A 23,175-nucleotide genomic window follows, 5' to 3' on the forward strand; every position below is an offset into this window, starting at 1 on the left:
CTGGTTTTAGTAGAAGCAGACACTTTTCTCCAGTGTCCTATTCTCACTCCAGCCTCTCCAGCCCAGGATTGTACTTGCTAATTATGTGCAAAGGATGTTCATTTCCTAGTCACATAACTTCTGTGAGGTCACAACCTCCGGTAGTGAAACTGAGGCAGGAGGAGTTCAGGCGCTGACCCGGGATCATGGAGTCACTGGAAGAGCTTGGCCTCCCTAGGGTTCTCCTGGGCCTCAGCTCAGAGCCCTTTCAGAATCGGAGCTGCTGTGCTCTGCCATGTGGCCGACTGCCCCGCAGAAGGGCTGCCATGCAGAGTGCTTGAACCAGCAGGCGCCAATGACCTCTTTTCTGTCATTCCAGAGTTGGGTGGAAACAAGCTGGTGGGACTCACTTACCTGAGAAAGGCTTTCTGTTTGCAGAACACCTTCAGCGTCTTGCAAAGCACCAGTCCAGCCTGCAACGACGGGCGAGAACAGCACAGCACCGCCTCCTTCCTCCGCCCTCCTCCCTCCCATCACCCAGTTCCAAAAGTTGTGGAAGAGAGATCTTTTTGTCATTTACACGACATCTTCTGGGACTCCTGTGAGTTAGTTGCTCGCTAACTTAAACTGAACAAATGATAATCGCAAAACCGGAGAAAAATTGCCACTCAAATTCCTGCTTGGCATAGAACTGTGTATTATAACAGTTTCCAGTAGGTGGCAGGAAGGTGTTGTGAAGGGCAGGTGCGGTGATGCGATTTGTGCAGCGTCTGTTAGCTGGCAGCGGGCCTACCCTTGGCACCTCTGTTAAAGCTGTCTCCACTGAGCTGGGGCTGGGGCTGGGGGAAGACCTCGCTGGGGGCATGACCTTGAGGCTCCTGCTGCCTGGAGCCCTGGAGGGAGCGGGTGCAGGGTCCTCCCTTCCACCAGAGCCAGCAGGGTGGAACGCAGGCCTGGTCCTTGGGACTGCCCTGGTGGCTCCCAAGGCACACGGTTTAGTCCAGGGTCCTTGAACCGTGGCAGGTTGGCCGAATCCAGCCACTGCCCGGTTTTGTTTGGCCGGCAAGGTAAGAATGGTTTTTACATTTTTTAATGGTTGGGGAAGAAAACTCAAAAGAAAATAATTTTGTGATATGTGAAAATTACACAAAATTTAGATTTCAGTTTCATGAAGGGTGCTTTATGGGAACACAGCCATGCTTTTTTTGTTTACCTGTGGCGCTACAGCTGCTTCTGCTCTCTAACAGCAGAGCTGAGAAGTCGTGACACACTCTGTGGCGGCAAAGCCTAATATGGCCCTTTACTCGAAACTGTTGCCATTCCCTGGGTTGGTCCTTTGGGACTTCCACTGGCTCCCAATTGTCCTGGTGTTTTCGGGTCTGCAGACATAAGGGGCACATGAGCTTAGGCTGAGATGGAGCAGGAAGCAGTGGGTGGTCTCTGGGACCCCTGGTAGAGGTGGCTGTGGGCTCTCTGTTCCTGGCCGTATGTGGGGGCCCACTGCCTTGGGGGAAGGGTCTTCCCTCCCCTGCGGGAGCTGGCCCCAGGCCTGGCTCCAAAACTCTGGCGTGTGTCTTTGCTCTAGCATCCGTCTGACTGTCCCTGCATCCATGGTGACCCCTGGGCCTCGCAGAATGCTTCCAGCTTTTCACACTCTTTTGCTGAGTTTCTAAGAATATGTAAGGGAAATCCTTCCGGACCCTCCAGACAATAGGGTGATGTTCTTGGTCAAGAGGCTGCTATGCTCCGAAAACCTTGGCCTGCAGCTCCTGGTCCAGCAGTGGTCCAGGGTTCTCCGTGGAAACATCTCCAGCAGACCAGTTTGGTAGAAGTGGTGTCCACAGCCCAGTGGTGACTTCCTGGGCCACATTCTGTCCAAATGATGTGCTTCTGATATCTGACCAATATCCACCATTTGCCAGGAGGTCTGTCTCTACTTTCAAAAAATATCCAAGTTTCAATTTTACAAGGTGGAAAGAGTTACAGGGGATCGCCACACAACACAGTGTGAATGCGTTTAATACCACTGAACTGTACACTTAAAAATAGCTAAGATGGTACATTTTATGTTCTGTGTATTTCACCACAGTAAAAATGAAAAAGGAAAAAAATGCAAAAAAAAAATATGGTGTTTGAAAAGCTGGAAGCATTCTGTGAGGCCCAGGGATCACCATGGATGCAAGGATAGCCAGGGGGATGCTAGAGCAAAGACACGTGCCAAAATCCAATCACTTACGTCTCCTGTGCTGTCACTTGGTCCAAGCACTGCCACCGTGTTCCTAAGGATTATTGTGAGAACTTACCTGTCTCCCTGCTTCACGCTTCCTTGGCTGTGGTCTGCTGTCACCAGAGCAATTTCAAATATCAGAGAGCTCACCGCCCTCTTCTGTTTAAATTCCTGCCATACCTCTGAGCTCACTGAGAGCAGGAACTCAGTCCTTTAATTGTGCACAAGTCCTTCTACAATCTGGACCCGAATCTCTGACCCATCAGTTTGCCCCTCCCTCATTCCAGTCTGTTTCCTGTGGCCTCCTTGCTGTTCCTCTGTAGCAGCAGGCATGCACCCCTTGAGAACATTTGCACTGACAGCTGCCTCTATCCGGAATATTCCTCCCCCCGGTATTCTTCTAGTCAAATGTCATTTTCTCCATGAGGTTGAGCTTGACTCTCCTTAATGTGGCACCTGCCTTCCCACTGTCTTTGTGCTGCCCTGTTTCTTACACTATTATACTTATCCTCTCTGATGTACTGTATGATTTGCTTGTTTATTGTCTGCCATTTATTCTTACGAGGGTTGCAAACTCCATGAGGTCAGGCATGTTTTGTTCATTGATGTACGCCAGGTGTTTAGAATAATATCTGGCACATAGCAGCTGCTCAACACATATTTTTTGAATGAATAAACAAACAAATCCTTGAGAGGCCAGCTTTCCCCAGGACTGAAGACTGTGTTGCAACTATAGGTGCCTCCCCTGCTAATAAACTGTCTCGAAACGGATAGAGGTTGTTGTAACAGGGTTCCTGGCTAGGATCCATGAGGCAGCTTCTTTAAGTGAGGTAGATATTCTTACTATTTTTGTTAAACAGAGGAAGACACCAAGGCAGCCCACGGACTTGAACCCAGGGCTGCTGGCTCTGGAGTCCATGTTGTTAATGCTACGTCATGCCCCTTACCTGCAGTGTGCCACAACCCAAACTCATCTTCTCTCCAGACAAGGTCATTTCCTGCCTATGCCTGATTGGCTTTTTCCTTAGTTGCCCTGCCCCTTTACCCCCACTTTTCTGGGAGGGAGTACATATACTTTTCCCTTTCCAAGGGGGGAACTGAAGCCTAGTTATTTTCAGTAACTTGACCCCAATCACAGTATTAGTAGGTAGTAGAGCTGGCCTGGGACCTGGGCCTTCCCAACTCCACAGCTGAGTCCTTGTCAATAAATAGGGTGAAGATACCGAGTAGTTGCCAGTTAGGTCAACAATAGTAGAGGTGGGTTTATATATACAATATAGAGGAAGAATTTAGAAGTCTCACTGGGGCCCTTGCTGGCAGTCTGCAGCAGTTTCCCACGTTGCCTAAGTGTCACATTTGGCATGCACTCCTGAAAATGAGGAAATATTTCAGTCTTTTTCAATTAAATTCCATGATGCTGTCCCTCTTGCCAGCCTGGTGTTAATTTGCCTCACAATGCTGCACCTTCAGTGGGTTCCCATTTCCTTTAGCACAGACTCCAGAGAAATTCACAATCTGGCACCATATGCCTGAGACTGTTACTTCCCTCCCATGTCCTCTACTCCAGGCTTCGCCTCAGCGTGGCCTTGGATTCCTGAGATGGGGCCTCGGTGCTCTGGGTCTCTGAGCCAGGGGGCCGGGTATATCAGTGGGGCACAGCCTTCCCTTCTGTGCCCTGGGGTTCTTCTTTTACCTCTTCTCATACTGTAGTGCAGTGGAGGCTGTGATGAGCAGGGAGGGAAAGTCACTCTTTCTAAACAACTGTGGGCCTCTTTGAACTCAGCCAAGATTGCAGAGACTTACACGTAGCAGGCATTCAGCAACAGGAAGCTCCACAACTGGATAATTCCTGCAGTGTGGAGGCACCTCATTGTCTGGTCTATTTGATCTTCACATGGGAATCCCCCTGCAGGTAAGACACAGCTCACATCTCCTTCCAAGTCACCTGCCTGCCAGTCTAAGCATGCCTACTTCCGCTGTCCCTCCTGTGGCAGCACCTTTCCCCTTCCTTGATGTTCAGGCTGGCACAGTGTGCTCCTCCTATAATTATATTTGCCACCTCCCCTCATCTTACTATTTTTGTCATAAGGAGGCTATAAACTAAAATCAGAGAGAAGAAATGCAAAACAGTTCCTTTCAGAATCAAATGGGACTAGACCAGCACTGTCCAGTAGAAATTTAATGTGAGCTAGATTTATACTTGAAAAATTTCTAATAGTAGGTGAGTTTAATTTGAAAAATATATTCTATTTAACTCGATAGGTGCAAAATATTATTTCAACACATATTAATATTAAAATGATCAGAAATATTTTGTTTTCTGATTTGCTGTTCCAGGCCTTAGAAAACTGGTGTGTTTTTATCCTCAGGGCACATTTCAGTTCAGCCTCGCTCTATCCCAAGTGCTCAGCAGCAGCCTCTCGTAGCAGGCGGCCACTGTGCTGACATGGCAGGTCTGTGGAGGGTGGAGGCTAAAGGGTGCTAGCTCTAAAGTCACATGGAGCCGAGTTGGAATCCTGGATCTGCCGCTGCTAGGCTGTCTAGATTAAGACAGTGCCTTCACTTTTATAAGCTTCAGTGTTATCTATAAAAATGGTGATATTAGTTAACCCACAGAGGGCTGTTGTAAAGATAAAATGAGATAATGCACATTCTGGCACATAGTAAACATTTAATAAGTGTTAATTGCTCTTATTATTTTAGCTAGATTTAAAATTTGAACATTTATGTGTAAGACTAGTGATGGTATATTTTCTTGCACCAACTTCATTCCATCAGTGTCCATGGGAGACAAGTTAAGTTACTTTGAGGACTTCAATTGGTGGGCAGACTTAAAGAACACAACCATGAAGCTGGTTTTAAAAATTTGTGTCTTTTTAACATTTTATTATGAAAATATTCAAACAGAAAAGTTGAAGGAATAATGCAATGAACACCTGTATATGTATTGTCCAGAATCTAAAATGAACATTTTACTCTATTTACTTTATTAGATACCTATCTTTCTATTGTTTTATCCATCCATAAACTCTCTTATTTGATTTTTTGAATTTTTACAATTATTGGGGCCAATGTTCATACTGCAAAAGTTAAAAAACCTGTTAAGATGCATTAATTGTGTGTTTTTGCACATCTTTCAGAGAATTGCCAAAATACTGACAACAAATGTATAAGAGTTTAGATGATTTTTGTAATACAATTAATATTATTGATGTACTGTAATATTTAATAAATAAGACACATACTCTTTTCTAAGACCCGGGGAAATTTTATGACTATTACTACAAAAATAAGCAAACATGCATACTATCCTTTCTGGAGGCAGTAACTGCAAAAAAGGGAGTCCATCCAAACTGATCTACTTTGAAAATAAAAACAAAACCAAAGAAACTAAACCACGGTTCTAAACAATGCTTGATTATAGGGAATATCAATTAGGAAGTGCAGACTATTTAGAAATGAATACTACCTGCAGCGTGACATATTATATCTCCATGCAACTCAGAAGAGGGTTCCTGCTTTTAAATGTATTTTAGGAAGAAGTCATTAAACAGTAAAGAAAGCTCAAATTAATGAAGATTGACAAGGGAAAAAAGATGATTCTTTGAAAGTATTAAAATAGATGAACTTCTTGACAGTAATCAAGAGAAAAAGAGAAGACAATATCAGGACTGCATAATGAGAAACAGTGTGGTTCATGAAAGGTAAGGTATTTTAAAAAGAAGAAATTCTTTACAAATATTTTTGAACAATATAAATGAGAAGAACAAATTCTGGGAAACTATAGATTTCTAAACTTGATTCAAGAAGGGTCCAAAAAGCTCCCATAAATATGGAAGAAATTGAAAAGGTGTTACAAAATACTATGAAAATAGTCACTATCTTTCAAGGAACTGATACTTTCTATTATTTAAACTGTTCCAGAACACAGCAAAAGATGAAACAGTCCTCATTTCTTTGTAAACTGTGAACATAACCCTGGTCCCACATTGGAAAAAAGAAGAGCATGAAAAGTAAAATGTATAGGGTAGCCTCATTCATAAACAAAGGTGCAAAATCTTAGTTGAAATGTTAACAAATCAGTGTTCATAAAGAGTAGTAGGTACTGACCAAGAATGGTTTGTCCCAGCCATGCAAGGATAGTTCAACAAAAGGAAATTTGTTAACATTATTTGCAACGTTACTAAGGTAGAAACAAACTAACCCCCTGATCTTCTGAATAGATGCCAGAAAATACATTTGAGGAGTTGTAAAACTCTTACTTGAGGATGTCCACTGGGTACAGTGCTTGAAAGGGTAAACAGATGCCACTAAACAGTTGTCACAATGGCCCTTCATTGTCCCCAAGTGGGTAAATGTCTATTGGATTAAATTAATGTGTTCTTTAACCCCTGATTCTGCCTAAGTCAGTTAAGAAACACCTCCCTCCATGGATATGCAATGGGGAAATGACAGCCTCTTCAACAGCTAGTGTTGGCAAAACTGGACAGTAACATGTAAGAGAATGAAACTGGATCACTGTCTAACCCCATACACAAAAGTGAACTCAAAGTGGATCAAAGACCTGAATGTAAGTCATGAAACCCTAAAACTCTTAGAAAAAAACATAGGCAAAAATCTCTTGGACATAAACATGGGCAACTTTTTCATGAACATATCTCCCTGGGCAAGGAAAACAAAAGCAAAAGTGAACAAGTGGGACTCTATTAAACTAAAAAGCTTCTGTACAGCAAAGGACACCATCCTTTGGTGTGGAACAAAAAGGCATCCCACAGTATGGGAGAATATATTCATAAATGACATATCCGATAAGGGGTTGACATCCAAATTATATAAAGTGCTCATGCACCTAAACAAACAAAAAGCAAATAATCCAATTAAAAAATGGACAGAGGATCTGAACAAACACTTCTCCAAAGAAGAAATTCAGATGGCCAACAGGCACATGAAAAGATGTTCCACATCGCTAATCATCAGAGAGATGCAAATTAAAACCACAAAGACATATCACCTCACAGCAGTTAGGATGGCCAACATCCAAAAGACAAACAACAGTAAATATTGGCAAGGATGTGGAGAAAGGGGAACTCTCCTACACTGCTGGTGGGAATATAAATTAGTTCAACCATTGTGGAAAGTAGTATGGAGGTTCCTCTAAAAACTAAAAATGGAAATATCAATTTGACCCAGGAATTCCACTCCTAGGAATTTACCCTAAGTATGCAGGAGCCCAGTTTTAAAAAGACATATGCACCCCTATGTTTATCGCAGCACTATTTACAATAGCCAAGAAATGGAAGCAACCTAAGTGTCCATCAGTAGATGAATGGATAAAGAAGATGTGGTACATATACACAATGGAATATTATTCAGCTGTCGCGTGCCCTGTCCTCGCCGGCAAGAACAGCATGCAACAACAGCAGGATTCTTCTGCAGAAAGCTTTATTCTTCAGCTCTTTGTGAAACAAATGAGTTGGGCAGGACCCAGAGGGGAAGGAGAGGCTTGCTTATATAGTTCTCATGCTCTGACCTGGTTGGTGCGGCTCCATATGCCTTATTAGCATAACCATTTGGTGGGTCTCATTGGTCCTTATGCCAAGGCGCAATTAGCATGTAGTTTAGTGGTGTGGGATGATTTGTCATTAGGAAGTTCGGGGCCTTCCGGCTGCCCTGCATGGGGCGCTATTTTCTGAGCGCGGCTGCCAACATCTCCCCCTTTTTTGTCTAACAGAAGCTCAAGGCGGAACTTGCCAGCAGAGGCGGAGACAGAGGCCTGACCTCCATCATACTTCTTGATGCCCCCTTTTTGGAGAGGGGTTCTGGGCATCTACCCCTATGCAGTCAGGCATGCCTCTCAGAGGGGTCCAAGACCTCTTGCAGTGCTTTGCCTCGCATCCTCTGGCTGGTGTTGGGACCGCTTGGTACAAAGGGTTTGGACCCTTTTTCTCAACCCTCTTGCACCATGAGCTTCTTAAAGAAAGCTGTGATTAAGCATTGAGGTACTCGGGCCTGGTGCAGTGCCACATGGGCTCAGGGTGCAAGAGCTACCTCAAGCTAAAGCCGAGCTTCCTTCTTAAGCATGTTGAGCCACACTTGGGGAGAGGCGCCAACGTCTATCGCCATTAGGGCTTGAGCAAGGATCACCTTGTCCTGCTTATGTTGGTTGCGGAGTCTGCATAACAACCAGAGTAAGAGCATGAGACCTCCAAGCAGGAACACGCCCATCCCAGCCATGCCCGCCCACTCCTTGACGTGGGAGAGAGCTCTGAGGAACCAGGAAGAGAGTCCTTCCGCTACGGAGATATCTAGACGGGTGGAGTTGATGTGGATAATTTCTCGCCGCAGCTCTTCTAGTGTCCCATCGAAGTCTTGGGACCAGTTTCCTGAAAGATACTGGGACAGGTCTCGTGACAGATTAGCTGCCCGTGTAAAATTTTTATATTGAATGCTAGTGATGCAGAGGGCACGATATTTCCGCTCACATCCCAATTGGGCCATTTGCCAGAGCACTTCCATTTGTTCCTCCACGAGATCTATGCGTTGATTGAGGATCATTATTCCTCCTTTCAGTTTGCCATCAAGTGTGGACTGTTGGTCCAGGGCAGAAGCTACTGAGGCTGCAAGGTTATTGAGCTCTGTAGCCGATTTGATGGAGGTGTGTAAAGCTATACCAGCGGCGGTGGCTGCGACCGCGGTCGCGGAGATCAGGAGCACTATGGCGGCTGTAACACCGAAATCGCGCCTTTCTCGAAACAGAGTCATGGTGTTAGGGGCGTCTACGGGAACAGGGACCCAACGGGGGATGCGGACTACCAAAGCATTGGTAAAGTTACGCGCATCCCAACACTGAGACAGAAAGCAGGTTTCATTGGAGCAGGAGTCAAAGCTACTATTGGATAAGATAAACAGAAATGGGGGGTATACGCATACTGGAGAAGGTGGAAAAAGGGAATTAGGTGACTCTGGACCTGATTTTGCTGAACACGTGTAGTTCTCGTTGTTATGGGTCATGATCATGTTCCAGTGTGCGCGCATGTGGTTATTCTCGCACCAAAAGGTGATATTTTTTACACCGATTCCCCCACCCTGGAGGGCGGAAAAGGGGGAGAGGTCGGTACACGAGCCATTGACTCCACACAGCATCCATTTATGGAAGGGGTTCATGCTCAGCTGCTGACGAAACTCGCCTTCGAGCACCTTTACTGGCCACCAAGCCTCATTGGCTGGCCGTCCCTCCATATCTGGGGAGATGGTAAACTCCTGCCTCTCAGTTGCCCACGTTACTACAGTTGACTGACAGTCAGTCCAGGGCCACAGCTCTCCCTCATAGTCGCCCACACAATGGGAGGCATATTTGGGTTGACGAGGCCTGTCGGTGGAATTGTTCCTGGGAGAGTGTACAAATGTGCCATTGATCCAGAGAACCATCTGGTGGATAGTCATGTTCTTATAGGACGGGCTCCCTTCCTTATTAGGCCCTTCAAATTTAGCTGACATAACGGGGAGGCTACTGGCCTCTAGAATTATGTCACTGAACCATCCGTATTTCCTCCGTTTCAGGGAGATACAGCCAGCTAGATTCTGAGTGGTGAAGCATAATGACCCATTAGTTACGAAGGATCGGTTTTCTCCCAGGGGAGCTACTAGGGTGTCTTTAACTAAGTAGGGCAAGTTCATACTAGTATTGGTAGTGAAAAAGCGCGGAAAAACGGCTGCATTGAAACGGACAGGCATAGGCTTAGGAAAGGCAGACAGGATTCCCCATCTCAATACTCCCTGAGTCGGGGTCTCCAGTGTCAGGAGCAGGGTCAGGAGGTACAGCGAAGTCATCTCCTTTGTTTAGGACTTTCCTCGTTAGGCGCTCCGGGATCCAGAAGGGATTTTCTTCACCCTGGGGGAAAACACACACAGCTCCCCTGGATCTGATTATGATTGGATCCGGGCCCTTCCATTGGTTAGATAACACGTCCTTCCATTTTACTAGTTCTTGTGGGTCTTTTGGCCACTGATTATGGCGATCCGCTGCTGTATGGCTTTGAGCATCCAGATTCAAAAAATTTATAGTGAAAAGTGCTAGGGCTATGGCAGTTTTTGGTGTGGGGGGTATATTTTCAATTCCCCCTTTTTGTTTAAGTAAATAGGATTTGAGCGTGCGGTTCGCGCGTTCCACAATCCCTTGACCCTGTGGGTTGTAGGGAAGGCCAGTGATATGTTTTATCCCCATGTGATGACAAAATTGAGCAAATTTTGTAGAGGTATAGGCTGGGCCATTGTCTGTTTTCAGAATCTGTGGTAACCCCCATGCGCTCCAAGCTTCAAGGCAGTGCTGGATGACATGGGAAGCTTTCTCTCCTGACAATGGGGAGGCAAAGATGACTCCTGAACAAGTATCCACGGATACATGTACATATTTCAGTTTCCCAAAAGACGAAATATGCGTCACATCCATTTGCCAAACTTGTAAAGGCCTAATACCTCTGGGGTTGATCCCAACATGAGGTGTGGGAAGGAAGCTGCAGCAATGTTGGCAGCTAAGGACAATGTTCCTAGCTTCGGCCCTGGTTATGCTAAACCGCTTGCGCAGTGTTTCGGCAGTGACATGAAATTGTGTATGGAATTTTGAAGCTGTGGTGATAGGGTCTAGCAGGGGAAAAGCTATATTTCTGGTTGCGAGGTCTGCCAGGTGGTTGCCTTGGGTCATAGGCCCGGGAAGGCCTGAATGTGCTCTGATATGAGTTATATACAAAGGAGATTGCCTATGAAGTAGTGCTGATTGTATCTGTTTGAACAAAGTGGCTACTGGGCTGGACGCTTTGATTAGCCCGGCCACTTCTAGAGATTTGACTGCATTAACTACATAACAGGAGTCAGACACAATATTTAAAGGTTCAGGAAAGATTTGTAGGACCTCTAAGACTATGCGACATTCCACTATTTGTGGAGTGTCAGGCGTGTAGCCTTTTGTCACAACTTTGCCATCATGGACATAGGCACCTGTGCCTGTCTTAGACCCGTCCGTGTAAACTGTTTTTCCATGAGGCAGCGGGGTTAGGCTAGTGACCCGAGGAAATACTAGGAGATGATTTTTGGCGAAGTTGATGAGGGGATGTTTAGGGAAATGATTATCAAAGGTTCCTGAGAAACTGTAAGCAAGTATGGCCCAATCATCGTTCATAGCACATAATACTTGTATCTGTTCTACGCTGTAAGGGGTTATAATTTTAGCTGGAGCCTCTCCGAAATGTGTCATGGAGGTTTTTACTCCTCTCAAAGCAAGTTTGGCCACGGCTGCTGGATAGTACTCTATTGTCCTAGCCTGAGAGGCTTGGGGATGGATCCAGATCAGTGGGCCGTGCTGCCATAAGACTGCTGTTGGCAGCTCTGGGGTGGGAAGGACACACAACTCAAAGGGTTCATTCGATTGCACTCTATTTAATTGTGCTGTCATCAAAGCCTGTTCTACTTTGCGAATGGCTTGTAATGCTTCAGGTGTGAGGGAGCGCGGTGACGTTAGTTGTGGGTCTCCTTCTAGGGTTTTAAATAGTGGAGTCAATTCAGTGGTGGGTATCTTTAAGTATGGGCGCAACCAATTAATATCCCCTAGGAGTTTTTGGAAGTCATTCAAATTTCGCAATTGATTATGTCTTATCTCAAGCTTTTGGGGGCAAATTACATCTGTGTAAATGGTTGCTCCTAGGAATTTGCTAACACTAGATTTTTGGACCTTCTCGCTTGCTATATTCAGTCTCCAATTTTCTAGGGATCTAGTGAGATCTATATATGCTTCTTCTATTTCCGCTGGTTGTGGGGAGCAAAGAAGGATGTCATCCATGTAATGGATGATCTTTAGCGTGGGATAGGTCTTACGAATTGGGTCTAGCGCTCGCTGAACGTACAGTTGACATATGGTGGGGCTATTTGCCATTCCTTGAGGGAGGACCTTCCACTGAAATCTGGCATCGGGTTGTTCATGGTTAATAGCTGGCAAAGTAAAAGCAAATCTTTCCCTGTCCTTGGAGCTTAGAGGTATAGAAAAGAAACAATCTTTAATATCTATTATGAGCACTTTCCATTCTTTGGGTAAGGCAGAGAGGAGTGGCAGTCCCCGTTGTACGGGTCCAAGCATTCTCATTTGAGCATTTACTGCTCTCAGATCATGAAGCAACCTCCATGATCCTGACTTTTTCCTGATTACAAATATGGGTGTGTTCCATGGGGACACAGAGGGTTCTAGGTGTCCCACTTGGAGCTGCTCTTGCACTAAGCAATGAGCTGCTTCTAATTTTTCAGAGGATAGGGGCCACTGAGGAACCCATACGGCCTCCTCTGTGAGCCAAGGTATGGGCATGGCATCTTCAATGGCCCCTATGAAAAACCCAGGCCGTGACGGTCATTCTTTACTTTGGGCAGGATGGGCTCTATGTGTCCCTGTTGGTGTTTCCCCAGCCCCTTGCCAGGGATGTATCCCATGTCCATCATCATGCCTTGGGCGGGGGTGGAGTATTCATTAATGAGTTTGAGGCCTAAGTCTCTCATGACATCCCTCCCCCATAAATTGACCGGTAGAGGGAGTACATAAGGGGTGACTGTACCCTCTTGTCCTTCAGGGGCTCGCCATTTCAATGGTTTGGCACTAATTGAAGGGCTTGACTCATATCCTAAACCTTGTAATGAATGTGAGGATTGGGTCACAGGCCACTTGGAGGGCCACCAGGTTGCAGAGATAATACTTTTATCTGCTCCAGTGTCTAGGATTCCCTCAAAGCTCTTTCCCTCTATTTGAAGAGTTAATTTTGGTCTGTCTGCTAAATCTAATACTATGAAGGCTGAATCCCAGTCAGAGGAGCCGAAGCCCCTTTCTCCCCTCTCCGTGTTGGTAGCAAGATAATTGGCGTGGAGACTAGGTAAAACTAAGAGCTGGGCTATGCGGTCTCCCGGGGATATAGGATAGATTCCTCTGGGAGCCGAACACATGATTTTTACCTGTCCTTCATAATCTTGATCTATGACTCCGGGATGAACTACCAGGCCTTTCAATGCAGCAGAAGAGCGCCCTAGGAGTAACCCAATGGTATTTGGTGGTAGGGGGCCTTTAAAGTCTGAAGGGATAGGCTGAACTCCCATCTGTGGAGTCAACACTATTCTGGTGGTGGCACGGATGTCCAATCCCGCGGAACCTGAAGTGGCTCTCCTTGGGGGGCCTGGTTGTTCCCGAATGACACTTGCGTGCTGGTTGCCCCATATATTTGCGGGCCCTGGTGACGGGGGCCCCTCTGGGCGTTTTTTGGCAACTCTAAGGGTTTCCCTTCTATATCTTTAATAGACCGGCACTCATTAGCCCAATGCCTGCCTTTCTTACACTTAGGGCACAACCCAGGGGTCTTTTGGGTTGTTTGTTCTGAAGCTGGGCTCCTACACTCTCTCTTTATATGTCCTAATTTCCCGCATTGAAAGCATTTGATACTTCTGTTAGTGATCCTGGCTTGTTTGTGGCTCTGTAATATGGCCGCGGCTAGGCCCGCATTGGTGAGTGGCCCTCCTATTTCTCTACAGGCTTTCAACCAGGCATGTATCCCTTTTTGTTTCCAGGGTGTTATCGCCTGTCTGCATTCCTTGGTACATTGTTCAAACACTAATTGCTCCACTAGGGGCATTGCTTGTTCCTGATCTCCAAATATTCTGCCTGCGGCCTCTATCATACGAGCGACAAAGTCAGAAAATGGCTCGCTCAGCCCCTGAATAATTTTTGTCAAATTGCCTGATACTTCTCCTTTGTTGGTGAGGGCTTTCCATGCCTTGGCGGCGCACGTGTTTATTTGTGCATACACCTGTAAGGGGAAGGCGGTCTGGTCGGCTACCCACTGTCCTTGGCCCGTCAGCATATCATATGACCATGCAGGCTGTCCTTCGGCCGCGTTTGCGCGTGCCTGGGTCATGCTGATATCATGCCACAATGCCTTCCATTCTATGTATTGCCCCATACTAGAAAGGCATGCCTTAGTTACATATTGCCAGTCTGCGGGTGTCATGGCTGTCTCTGTTAATCTCTCAACTTGTGCTATGGTATAGTTAGCACTGACTCCATAAGCCCGAACGGATTCTGCTAACTCCTTAACTTGTTTATGGCTCAGGGGCTGGTGAGAGCGTACACCGTTATCCTCAAATACAGGAAACATTTGTCTAATTGCCTGAAGAGTATCTGGGTGGCAAAAGGAGAGTGCGCCACTCACGTAAGGTGGCGGGGCAAAGGGCGTCGGGGGACACCCTGCTTTCATTTTTTCCTTGGTCCGCTTTTCAACTTTGCTGGTTCCCTTACTTCTACACTCTGCGGTTTTATTTTCTTCCCCTTCCTCTGCGGACGTTAATTCCTCCTCAGATTCCCTATTGGAGAGTTGGAGGTCCCTCAACTCTTTCCAGGGGTATTTACTATTTTCTCCGAGGCGATTGTCACTCGCTTCTTGGGGCTCTTTCGCTTTTGCCCTAGGCGGGCTTTCTCCCTCACTCTGAGGTTTCTTTACCTTCGTTTTTGTGGCCTTTTTTCGGCCGCGCGCGCTCTCTGTTTCCCGTTCCGTTTCTGACATGCTCTCTTGGATATCTGTCAATGCTCTCTGACCTTCTTTTATTACCTTTTCACATCTCTCATCTTGCAGACAAGCTCTAATCAGTTTCCAGAGGGGCCTGGTGCCTCCCCTCAGGCTACCCTCCTCCTCCTCTCTATCAAGATCTTTCCCCAGTTTGTCCCAGCTCGGGATTGAGAGGGACCCTGAACAAATGAACCAGGGGGCCACACGGTCTATCTCCTTCACAAAAGATCCTAAGACTTTGCTGGAGACCTTCAAGTTTCGCTCTTTGAGAGCTGTCTGCAGCGCCGTGACTAATGACGGTGCATTCCCCATGGTGCCTCCTTATTTACAGAGAACCATCAACCATCATCCTAAAAAGCAGGGGCCTCTCGGAACTTACCCCTCCGGGCTTTCTTCTGACCTGCAGTTCTGAATCCTCTCCAGATGTCTGAAGGGTCCTCCCTGTGCCGGTGATGTTCTGGTTCCCGGGATTCGGCACCACTTGTCGCGTGCCCTGTCCTCGCCGGCAAGAACAGCATGCAACAACAGCAGGATTCTTCTGCAGAAAGCTTTATTCTTCAGCTCTTTGTGAAACAAATGAGTTGGGCAGGACCCAGAGGGGAAGGAGAGGCTTGCTTATATAGTTCTCATGCTCTGACCTGGTTGGTGCGGCTCCATATGCCTTATTAGCATAACCATTTGGTGGGTCTCATTGGTCCTTATGCCAAGGCGCAATTAGCATGTAGTTTAGTGGTGTGGGATGATTTGTCATTAGGAAGTTCGGGGCCTTCCGGCTGCCCTGCATGGGGCGCTATTTTCTGAGCGCGGCTGCCAACATTCAGCCATAAGAAGAAATCAAATCCTACCATCACAACAACATGGATGGAGCTAGAGGGTATTATGCTCAGTGAAATAAGCCAGGTGGAGATAGACAAGTATCAAATGGTTTCACTCATCTGTGGAGTATAAGAGCAAAGCAAAAACTGAAGGACCAAAACAGCAGTAGACTCACAGAACCCAAGAATGGACTAATAGTTACCAAAGGGAAAGGGTCTGGGGAGGATGGATGGGAAGAAGGGATAAGGGGGAGAAAGGAGCATTACTATTAGCATGTAAAATGTGGTGGGGAGAACATGGGGAAGGCAGTATAACACAGAGAAGACAAGTAGTGATTCTATAGCATCTTACTATGCTGATGGACAGTGACTGTAATGGGCTATGTGGTGGGGACTTGATAACAGGGGGAGTCTAGTAACCATAATGTTGGTCATGTAATTGTACATTAATGATAGCAAAATAGAAAATAATTTTTAAAAATTAGGTATTCTGTGTACTTGGATTGATAATATAGCATTTTACTGTGAAACACACATGAAGAAAAAAAAAGAAACATCTCCCTGTCTTCAGCTCTGTTTATTTACATCTTGGAGAACATTTATATTGTTTTTGTCAATTTTAACCCCCAAAATGCAGGACCTACAGCTATTTTACCCCTCCAGGATAGAAGTGGAGTTACAGGCTCTGAGATTCCAGGAGGTACATGCTTCTGTGCTAATGGCACAGAGTCTTCAGGCAAAGTTAAGACAGTGCTCATTCCAAATGGGAGACTGTGAGCAGGGTCCCAAACTGTGCAACACACATGGTCATGCTTTGACCTTTCTCGTGATGTGGGGTAACTGGAGGATTTATACAAATCGTGTTTTAATTGTAGCATAAGTTGTTAATTTAAACCAGACAAATGCCCTTGGGGATTCTTCATTCTGTGGAGGGGTTTTTATAAACTTCCATGATTTTTCACCAAATTCTCCCATGTTGACTTTTGTTGAGACATTGCAATATTTTATAGTTTAGACTTTTTCACCTTTGGAAATAAACCAGACTTGGAAAAAAAAATCTTTTGTGAGAATTTTGGATGAATTTAGAAAGCTGTGAAATCAGGAATGCTAATTTAAGGAAGTGCAATAGACGGAGTGCAGCCTGGGCCTGGGTCAGTCAGCACTGGGCCTCCTGATGTGGGCCGGGGCTCAGATGCCGGAGGCTGTGGTCTTCTGGACCACTTGTCCATGATGAGCCCAATGGGATGAACAATCGACCTTGGTTTTCATGGTACCCAGCACAGAAACATTTGGCAGAAAGGGACCCCATGAGAATTCAGTTAATTTCTCTGAATTTTTAATTAGATCAGTAAATAGTTTCTGACAGAACAGCGCACCAACTGACTTCAGGCAGAACTGGCCCACTTGCACATGGCAAATTTATCTCAAAGGATCAAAGGATGTGTGTCATGGACACAGTTAATCAACTATTTGGTGTTTGCATCCTGAAAAACTCCCTCAGGGGCAGAGCACACACAGTGGTTAACTATGCTGCCTCTACTGTTGCCCACATTATCTCTTGAACTTCTCCCTTTTTCTATTTCCTATCCCCTGGGATGAAGCTGAGCACCCACCCCAGTTCTTGCTGTGGATGAGATACAGAAATCTTTATTGGAATAGCAGGGTCTCCTCTGGGCAAGAATGAAGGTGCATGTCATCTGGGACAAAGACAGAAGCTCAGAGCTTCATGACATTGCAGAGTCCCTGTGCCAACCAGTTCTGGAACTGTCTTAACTCTTGGACCTCCACTTACATGTATTAATTGTTTCGAGCAGAGCTGAGTTGGGCTTTCTCTTATGTGCACTGTTAAAGCTCCTAAGTAAGAAACAGTGAGAATTATTCTCCGTAGTTTTCTGAATGTATGACTCCTACTTCCCTTTCTATGGACTCTTTCCTCACGTACAGCCTTAAAGTAAAAAATCTCCCAAGCTAGCCATTTCTTCCTTTAAATTGTTTCTTTTTAATGGTGTTTTTAAGCCCTGGATCATGGAGTAGATAGCCAATATTTACTGTGCATTTGCTACTTGTTGGGCACTTTCAGAAGCATTTTTTTTTGTGCATTTCATACAGTAAAACAGAATGCATTTAGAAGGGGTAAGTTTGCCTTTTCCCCAAGAGAATATTTCAATTATTCCTAGTGTGGGTGGGTAGTTAAACTCTATGTATGTATTTATTAACTAACACCTACTCTAACCTTCTATTCAAATGGCTCTATAGTGCTCTGAGGCCAAGGCTGTCAGTCCCCAATTTTAAAGACTGAGGTAGAGACAGGTGCCTGAGGCCACACATTGATGACAGGGCTGGACCCAAGTGCAGTCCCTGGGACTGTGCACTTTACCTCCTCCGTGCGGGTTTGACAGGACATGACTGGGCTATTGCTGCATCTTTATCCAGATATCATGGGCAGGCTAAGCAGAGAGGTGAGTTTTATGATAAATATTTGAACTAACATTATCTCTTTGTAATTGAAAACACGATTAATTGTTATAAGTGCCCCTAAAGCACTATTCGGCAATCAAGAGCAAAAGTAATGTGAATGCTTCTGAACCAAAGACTGATTACATAGTATTTAGATTCTTTATATCTTCACTTTTATGTACTTGACCTGTATAAAATGTGTATTAAATATATAATAAAATGTATATTAAAGTAGATATGTTAAAAACCTTTCAGAACACTGGTTTATTTTAGTTTGCCCTTATAATTCCTGTAGGAATAATTTTATGTGTTGACTTAGAATGTTATTTGGGCCTGGAACCTTAGTAAGGGTTAAGTGTCCTTTTTGAAAAATTGTCAAAAATTTTTTTATTAGAAATATTTTGAGTTGAAATATAGTTGACAGTGATTTAACAATTGTATACATTACAAAATGCTCACCACTGTAAGTGTAGTTACCATCTATCACCATCTGAAGTTATTATAACACTATTGACTATATCCCCTATGCTGTGCTTTCATCCCCAATACTTATTTTATAACTGGAAGTTTGTACCTCTTTATCCCTACTTCATCTGTCCTTTTAACCTATGGCAACCACCAGTTTGTTCTCTGTATTTGTGAGTTTATTTCTGTTTTTTCATTTCATTTTTTTGGATTCCACATATACATAAAATCATATGATATTGTCTTTCTTATTTCACTTAGCATAATACCCTCTAGGTCCATCCACGTTGTTGTGAATGGCAAGATTTCATTCTATTTTGTGGCTGAGTAATATTGCATTGTATATTACACATCTTTATCCATTCATCTATTGATGGACACATCACAATATGACCATCTTTGTGCCTTTGTATGTCTTTCCTGCCCCTAGAATTCTATGTTGTGTTTATTGGGTAAACATTAAAAAACTATTGAAGATTTATAATTACACCTTTAGTAACAGACCAAGAACAAAGGTATGACATGGCTTCTTTAAAAGATTGTTTCTTCCTTGTTTATTCTTTATTTGCCCCAACAAACAAACAAGCAAACAAACATGGAGACCAGTGGAGGACCAAGGAAGGGCAGTTACTATCTGTCAACATAGGAAGATGTTACGGAATCACAGGCTATAAACTTCATGCTGTAATGCCATCCCCATGATCAATGTATGTTATGACTGAGAATTTTTGTGCCCCTTTATCCCCTTCACCCTCTCCATCCACCCATCCCAACCCCTCTCCTATGGTAACCACCAATCATTTCTCAGTGTCTCTGAGTCTACTGCTATTCTGTTCCATTTGTTTTGTTCTGTTTTTACACTCCACAAGTAAGTGAAATCATATGGTGTTTGCCTTTCTCTGTCTGGCTTATTTCACTTAGCATAATACCCTCTGGGTCCATCCATGCTGTTGCAAATGGTAGATTTCTTTCCTTCTTATGGCTGAATAATATTCCATTGTGTATAGGTACTATGCCTTCTTTATCTATTCATCTATTGATGGACACTTTGGTTGCTTCCATGCCTTTGCTATTGTAAATAATGTGGCAATAAACATAGGGTACATAGATCTTTTTGAATCAAGGATTTTGTTTTCTTTGGGTAAATTCCTAGAAGTGGAATTACTGGGTCATTTGGTATTTCCATTTTTATTTTTCTTGAGGAACTTCCATACTGTTTTCCACAGTGGCTGTACAATTTACATTCCCACCATCAGTGTAGGAAGGTTCACCATCTGTTCTAGACATTTAACAAATACTCTTTCACATAAATGAGCTTATCTTAAAACCTATACTTATATATTGACTAGGGAAATAGTTATCTACTTTACAATTTGGATTTTCCATACGCTATATTTCAGACTATTCCTGACCCAAAGGGACAATCTAGGCAAAGTATAGTGAATAGACATGGAGGTAAAATGAGTTTCATATTTCCCCAAAAACCACTGTTCTCCACAGTTTTGTATTAATATAATGGCCTCAGCTTTCTTTTGGTTGGTTTGCACTGGTCCTTTCTTTGACTTTTAGGTTTCTGAGATTTCACTTTAGGGATCTCTTTTACAGTTGGGCTTGAATTTTTTGGGCCAAAGTATTGTTGACTCTGTGGTTCAAAATGATTTTTCTTGGTATGATCTTTTTAGTTGCTGTTTTTGTTTAAATCCATGGTAACATAGTTGAATTACTGTTGGGAGTAGCCATTTCACATAACATTTAAAAATATTGGCCAAATCTGTTTGGCATAGCACTTTACAACAGTAGGATTAAATTCTCTTTAATGAATGTTTTAATTGCTGAGAAATGAAAGGAACCTGGGAGGGCGTCTGGAGGAGTCTCGGCTGGTGTCCCTGTGCCTGTTACCAGGTGCTCTCAGTGCCGTGAGGAGCTCTGGGGGGCAGGAGGATACCAGGAACCAGTCCTGCCAATTCGGCATGTGGCTTCTGCAGGTTCCTGACTGTCCACCTCTCCCCTCATGCCTGTTGGACATGGCGGGACTCACTGTGTCTCTATCCCCAGAGTCCAGTCAGGATGAATTGCATGGGCCCTTGGTGAGGGAGCAAGGAGCCTGGGACGGGACTTCCGCTCCCTTCCCAGGACGTGTCTGCCTACACAACTGGTCGGTCTCCCATGCAGAATTGCTTCAGTGCTCATGTATGCAGTTCAAAATAAGTTGTCACTTGATTCAAAGTTGTTATGCTTTATTTTGAAAGTTAACATGCGACAAGTGTGACTTCCCTGGGGTGTGCGTAGTTCTATGAGACTGAACACATGTACACACTGTCCACGATCAGGACCCAGCACCTTCCCTCCCTCCAGAAACTCCCTGGGCTGTTCTGTCCCTTAGCCTCAGCCCCTGGCACCTACTGAACTGCTCTCTGTCACTATAATTGGGTGATTTTGAGAATGTCGTATAAACGGAATCAGGGTACATAACCTTTGGGACTGGCTTCTTTGCCTCAGCATAATGTCTTTCAGATTCATCCAAGCTGTTGTGTGTATGATAATGTGTCTTTTTGCTGAGTGGTATTCCATGCATGGTATGGGGACACCACAGTTTGCTTATCTATTCAACCACTGAAGGAAACTAGGTTTATTTTCAGCTGTTGGTGGCTATGAATGGAGCTGCTATGACCACACATATAGGTCAAGTTATTTTTAAAAAGCTCCTTTTTATGAGATTTCTTTTAAAGAGGTTTCTTTTTGAGTATCATTGCTTCCTGTGGAGATTTAAAAATGTTCCTGTAAATTCTTTGACATTCTTCCCATTAAAGGTAGTATCTATGCCTCTTTCCTCCAAATCTGCGTGGGCTGCCATGAACAGTAGTACATCGCAGAGGTGGTGCTACGTAACTTTGGGACTAGGTCGGAAGAGACACGCGGCTTCTGCCTTGTTCACCAGAACACCTGCCCTTGGAAGCCTGACACCATCTGAGAAGTCGGCTCCTCTGAGTCACCGTGCTGGAGAGGGTAGGGCTGGGCTTGCTGGCAGCTGCAGCTGAGCCGACCTCCAACCTCCTCTATGTTGCTGGACACGAGTGAAACCAGCTTGGTCCCTCCTGAAGAGTCACCTGCCAGCTGAGTACCGCCAAGTGACCTCTGGAAAGCCACGAGGAGCAGGAAACCCCCCAGCAAACTGCCACATTTCCTGAGCAAAGAAACTGGGAGATATAATACCATGGCTGTTGTTTTACCCAGGAAGTTTGGGTTTGTGGGGTGAGCCTCTGTGGATAGCTGGAATGCTCCCCAGTGTGTTACGCTTCACAGGAACACGGACTGTGTTCGCTGACATGCCTAAACCTTTTGCTGCAGTGGTGATCAATAAGCATCACTTCTAGTTTTTAAGACTGATTTCCATGTTGTGCTTGGCAAGGCACCTTAATAATGCTGTGTGATGGTGATGATAAGGACGTGGAATTACTTTAACAGTTACCTCGGTGATAAGAAAATTATCCAAAAGCTATCAAATGCCCTCTTTTTACTAATGGATTCACCACCTGCTGAAGCTGGAAAGGGGGTTAAAAGGCCTTGTATTGCATTCATGAATCAATCAGGCAGGCTGTGAGGTCTGAATGTAGGAGGCTCTGACAGGAGTGAGGATTTGGAATCCAATGTCTGATTTCCAGCTCCAAGGGGATCAATCCAGGCCTCTGTTCACGTGAACAAAGTGTGGATGGGCCGCAAAGCACCACTGGGTGGCTCTGTGAGCCAACTGTGCATAAGCAGGGGTCTAGCCAGGCAAGCAAAGGACCTGACTCAAATAGCTGGCACAGAAAACAAGTGTCTTTACACAGTTCTGCTCTGTGATCTCAGAAGACATTCAGGCCTAGCTCTTTGGTTAAACCCAAGTGTAAGGGTGTTATGGAAAAGGAGCAATAGGAGAACAAGAGTGTGCTTCTGGAAAAAAGACTCCACAAGGCCCAAATTAAAACAAAATCACTAGAGTGACAAGTGACCCTAAACTGAGGTGGAGAAGGAGTAGAACTTGAGGAATCCTCACAGATCAGAGCAAAAGTAAAAGTGCTGGAGATTATGGGGAAGAAGATATAAAGGAGAAAGATGGAGGGCTATGAGGAGTTTCTTTGTGTTTTCCATTTCTTCTTATTTTAGTTCTGGTAAAATAGACATAACATAAAATGTACCATCCTGACCATTTGTAAGTGTGAAGTTTTGTGGCATCAAGTACATTCACACTGATGTGCAGCCAGCACCACCATCCACCCCTAGAGCTCTTTGCATCTTCCCAAACTGAAGTTCTGGGCCCCTTAAACATCAACTCCCCTCTGCCATCTCTGGCACCCACCATATTGCTCTCTCTGCTTCTATGCAGTGGCTGCTTGAGGTAACTTCAGGTACCTCGTACACTAAAATTATATGGTATTTGTTCTTCATGAGTCGAACACCCTATTTCACAAGTATAATGATCTCAGGGTTCATCTGTCTTGTAGCATAAGTCAGAATTTTCATCCTTTCCAAGGCCGAATAATATTCCATTATAGACAGACACATTTTCCATTTCCATTCACCAGTGGATGAACACTTGGGTTGTTTCCACCTTTGGCTATTGTGCATAATGATGCTGTGAACATGTGTGGACACGTATTTCTTGGAG

At 44.7% G+C, this 23,175-nt stretch overlaps 1 long non-coding RNA gene across 1 annotated transcript in view; it reads left to right on the top strand.

The window, feature by feature from the left end:
* Positions 1–504: 504 nt before the first annotated feature.
* Positions 505–23,175, top strand: part of LOC140850430 (uncharacterized) — an 83,240-nt gene continuing 60,569 nt past the window's right edge. Inside the window, exon 1 of the long non-coding RNA XR_012133267.1 lies at positions 505–1,046. This is a non-coding gene — a long non-coding RNA (uncharacterized lncRNA). The remainder of the gene's footprint in view (positions 1,047–23,175) is intronic.

Source organism: Manis javanica, chromosome 7 (genome assembly GCF_040802235.1).
Source record: "Manis javanica isolate MJ-LG chromosome 7, MJ_LKY, whole genome shotgun sequence".
In the NCBI taxonomy this organism is placed as follows: domain Eukaryota; kingdom Metazoa; phylum Chordata; class Mammalia; order Pholidota; family Manidae; genus Manis; species Manis javanica.